This window comes from Myotis yumanensis, unplaced genomic scaffold, assembly GCF_028538775.1.
Source record: "Myotis yumanensis isolate MYYU_CA2020_CCGP unplaced genomic scaffold, mMyoYum1.0.hap1 SCAF_2, whole genome shotgun sequence".
NCBI lineage: Eukaryota > Metazoa > Chordata > Mammalia > Chiroptera > Vespertilionidae > Myotis > Myotis yumanensis.
In genome coordinates this window covers 198420884-198425310 of record NW_027223753.1, presented here as the reverse complement: position 1 = coordinate 198425310, position 4427 = coordinate 198420884, and the positions used below count along the sequence as shown (strand labels likewise).

The following is a 4427-nucleotide window of genomic DNA, read 5'->3' as shown; positions in this document are numbered from 1 at the left end:
GGAGCCAAGGTAGCCAAGATGGGTGGGAGAGAAGCGGCAGAGATGGGCGGGAGAGAAGCGGCAGAGAAGGGCGGGGTAGGAGCCGCAGAGATGGGAGCAAAGCCCTATTCTTGCAGGAATCCTCCTGCAACGGGCCTTTAGTCTACACTAATGAAAGAGAAACATGCAAATTGTGTCACTCTGCTATGCCCACCAGCCAATCAGGATGAGTATGCAAATTAACCCAACAAAGATGGCGGTTAATTTGCATATGCAGGCACGGAGTTAAGACTGAAGACTAAAGGCGACTGAAGACTGAAGAGGCTTGGCTTCTCTGCTGCAGCTGGACCAAAGGCCTGGGTCCCGTGTGCCGGAGGAAAACCGGTGCTGGCAGCCAGGGGAAGGAAGGGCTATTGCACGAATCTCTTTGTGCAACGGGCCTCTAGTATGTCTATAATTCTGATGGCAATTCTCACAGCTGGAACACAATAGCAGAGTCTCAGCCCATTCAGAATTGAAGAGAATGCTCAAGTCTTAGGCAGCTGGATTCTTAAGCCTTAGTGAATTTTGTAAGGTCTAAATGCATGGAGGTATGGTCAATGTGGTCATATAAGACATCTATATTACACATATATCTCATATTTCTTTTGAGGGTGCTGGGGGCACTTTTCTCAAAGAAGATTCTTCTTGGAGTATTTTGGGACCACACAGATGAGTGATTCCAGGCTGCTTTGCCCTTGCTGAATCCCATATATTATTTTTTTTCTGTTATCTAAAACAGATTAGACAGTTTTCTTTTTAGCCTACCATTGCTGAAAAGGTTTTCTTATAGATCACCTTGTTTTAATATGCATAGTACTACCAAAGCCCCAGCCTTAGGTGGGCTGGGTTCACATCTTTCATCCTGCTCTGCACAGGTGCCTGAGGCTCTGGGCTACCTGCATGATTCCGTAGATGCCCTCGAGTTATGCTGCGCTCTCAGTTTCTCATACCTGCTGGGGTTTGCTGCTTCTATTTCGCTCCGGGCAACAAGGGATAGCTTAAACTTTTTAAGATACTGTCTATCAATTGTGAAAATATTCCATTTGGCATTTTTTATCTCTACAGATGAGTACTTTTAGGATTGTTCGTGTACCATAACAGCAAAAAGAAAACACTAGAAACAGAAGTATAAGGCATTTCTGAAAATTATGAGTTATTTTATCATTATGTAAAATGTGTAAAATCTAAAGCATAATAAACATAACATCCGTGCTCCTACCAACCACGCAAAGAACTAAAACATTTTCAATATATTTGAAACTCCCTGTTTGCTTTCCATGATTACATAGTCCCTCTTCCCTAATAAGGTTGTAGTTATCTTGAATTTTGTGATAACAATTCCCTGTTTTTTTTTCTTTTAAAGTCTTTGTTGTTGAGAGTATTATATATGTCCCCATTTTTTCCTATTGACCCCTTCTAGCCCGCCCCGCCCAACAACCCAGGCCTTCACCACCCTGTCTGTGTCATGGGTTATGCATATATGCATACAAGTTCTTTGGTTGATCTCTTCCCACTCACTCACCCCCGCCTTCCCTCTGAGATTTGACAGTCTGTTCCATGCTTCTATGCCTGGTTTTCTTGGTAATTTTACTTCTTATGTGAATATCCTTTAAAAATAATGCTTACTTTCATATATCGTCAAACTTTATATAAAAATCATTCTGGTGCAATTTATTGACAACTCGCTTTTTTGTTCAACTTGTTAAAGATTGTTTGTGAGATTCTATAAAAAGCTTTTCAGCTCCTCATGAATAAACTAACCATTACTCACAAAACTGTCATGTCAATGAATAAGCAACATGAAACAAATAATTACTAGCGGGCTTGGGAATTTCGATGTTTTCCTTTTATTTTGGAAATGAAAGTCCAGCTGAAAAGCTTAATATTGACAAACTTCCCCCTTAATTAGAAAAAAAAAGTATGATGATTATATGGAAGTAAATGCCAATTCTTCGCTAATGGCAACAGTTTTAAATTGTGTTTGTTATTCTCCTGCCTACAAACCCAGTGTCAACCACACAATTCCAGACAAGTTAACAGTTTAACCATTTTTAAAGATTATAAAACTAAGCAGGAATGAAATAATAAATAATACCAACAACTTTCTGCTTCTTTCTATACACAGGCACACATACAATGTTAAATTGTGAAAAATTTTAAATGGGATCATGCTTTTACTTTTTAGTTATCCATTCAATTTCAAACAAGGCAATCAATCTAACATTTCCTTAGTTTTTGTTTATTTCTGTTTCAGGAAGAAGGCTGGAAATTTTCTTCAAGAATTATACATCATACAAAATCCCGCCCTTTCCCCCATCTTAAAATGAATTAATTTCTGGAATGATAAGAACCAAATGCAGAGAACAAAATAAACAGGGCAAGACTAATGGTCTTTTTGTTTTAAGTAAATTTCATGTTTCCATTTAGATTTTCAATTGCTTCTTAATCACACCATAATACAATCCTGTAACACAAATGTTAAAATATACTTTACAGCATTATTCACCCTGGCCAAGACATGGGGGAAAAAAAAAGAAAGCATCCTGGGATAGAGGGCTGGATAAAGAAGATGTGGTACGGGGCGGCCCCCGCCCCGGCGCGGCCCCACATCTGCCCAGCTCGCGGGCGCCGCAGCTGCTTCATCTCCAGCGGGTCCCGGGGAGGAGCCGCGCCCCAGCAAGTGGCAGGGGACCGTCCAGGGCGCTGCTTTGCCCCGGGACCAAGTTTATTCGCTTTGTCCTTTCAGAAGTGTGTTGTCGCCTCCGGCAGTGAGACTGAGGATGATGACAGCATGGACATCCCCCTGGACCTTTCCTCTTCTGCCGGCTCAGGCAAGAGACGGAGAAGGGGCAACCTGCCCAAGGAATCTGTGCAGATTCTCCGAGATTGGCTGTATGAGCACCGATACAATGCCTATCCCTCAGAGCAAGAAAAAGCATTGCTGTCCCAGCAAACACATCTATCTACACTACAGGTCTGTAACTGGTTCATCAACGCCCGCCGAAGGCTCCTCCCTGACATGCTGAGAAAGGATGGCAAAGATCCAAATCAGTTCACAATTTCCCGCCGTGGGGCCAAGATATCTGAAGTGAGCTCTGTGGAGTCAGCAATGGGCATCAAAAACTTCATGCCAGCTCTAGAGGAGAGCCCATTTCATTCCTGTCCTGCTGGACCAAACCCAGCCCTAGGGAGGCCACTGTCCCCTAAGCCGTCATCTCCGGGATCAATTCTGGCTCGTCCATCAGTGATCTGTCATACCACTGTGACTGCATTGAAAGATGTGCCTTTCTCTCTCTGTCAGCCAGTTGGTGTGGGACAAAACACAGATATACAGCAGATAGCAGCCAGCAACTTTACAGACACCTCCCTCATGTACCCAGAGGACACGTGTAAATCTGGACCAAGCACAAATACACAAAGTGGTCTTTTCAACACTTCTCCTCCTACTCCACCGGACCTCAACCAAGATTTTAGTGGATTTCAGCTTCTAGTGGATGTTGCACTCAAACGGGCTGCAGAAATGGAGCTTCAGGCAAAACTTACAGCTTAACTATTTTCAAGCAAAACAGTTCTAACAAATGTTATGATTGCCGGGGTGATGGCAAGAGATAAATTGCATTATTTTATATATTTTTTTATTAATATTTGCACATGGGATTGTTAAAGTGAAGCTTCCTGTTACTGAGATGTCTTCAATGGAATACAGTCATTCCAACAACTATAAACTCAAAGCTACTGTAGAAACAAAGGTGTTTTTTTTTTTTTATGTTTCTTGGTAGATTATTCATAATGTGATATGGTTCCCAAGATTATGTGATTTCCCCCCCTCTTTTTTTTTTTTTGTTGGTGTTTTTTCAGACTGTGCAATACTTAGAGAACCTATAGCATCTTCTCATTCCCATGTGGAACAGGATGTCCACATACTGTCTAATAAATTTTCAAATTTTTTTCAAACAAGTATGAATCTAGTTGGTTGATGCCTTTTTTCATGACACAATAAAGTATTTTCTTTAAAAAAAAAAGAAGATGTGGTACATATACACAATGGAATACTACTCAGCCATAAGAAAGGATAAATACTGCCATTTGCAACAACATGAATGGACCTTGAAAACATTATGCTAAGTGAAGTAGTCAGTCAGAAAAAGCTAAGGACCATATGATTTCCCTCATATGTGGGATATAAAACTGAAACTCATGAACACAAACAGAAGTGTGGTTGTTGTCAGAGGGAAGGGGGTGGGAGGAGAAGGGGACTCTTATATATGGTGACAGCAGATTTGACTTTGGGTGGTGGACACATGGTGCAGATCTTGTAACGTAGAAAACCACACCTGAAACCTGAAACCTATATGAAACCCAAAACACTTTAATTAAAAAAAAAAAAGTTCTGTGAGTTCTGAGAA

At 41.2% G+C, this 4427-nt stretch overlaps 1 pseudogene; it reads left to right on the top strand.

Annotated features, from left to right (window-relative positions):
• The first annotated feature begins 2771 nt into the window (after nucleotides 1-2771).
• On the top strand, nucleotides 2772-3978 carry LOC139002294 (homeobox protein TGIF1 pseudogene; annotated as a pseudogene).
• The last annotated feature ends 449 nt before the right edge of the window (nucleotides 3979-4427 follow it).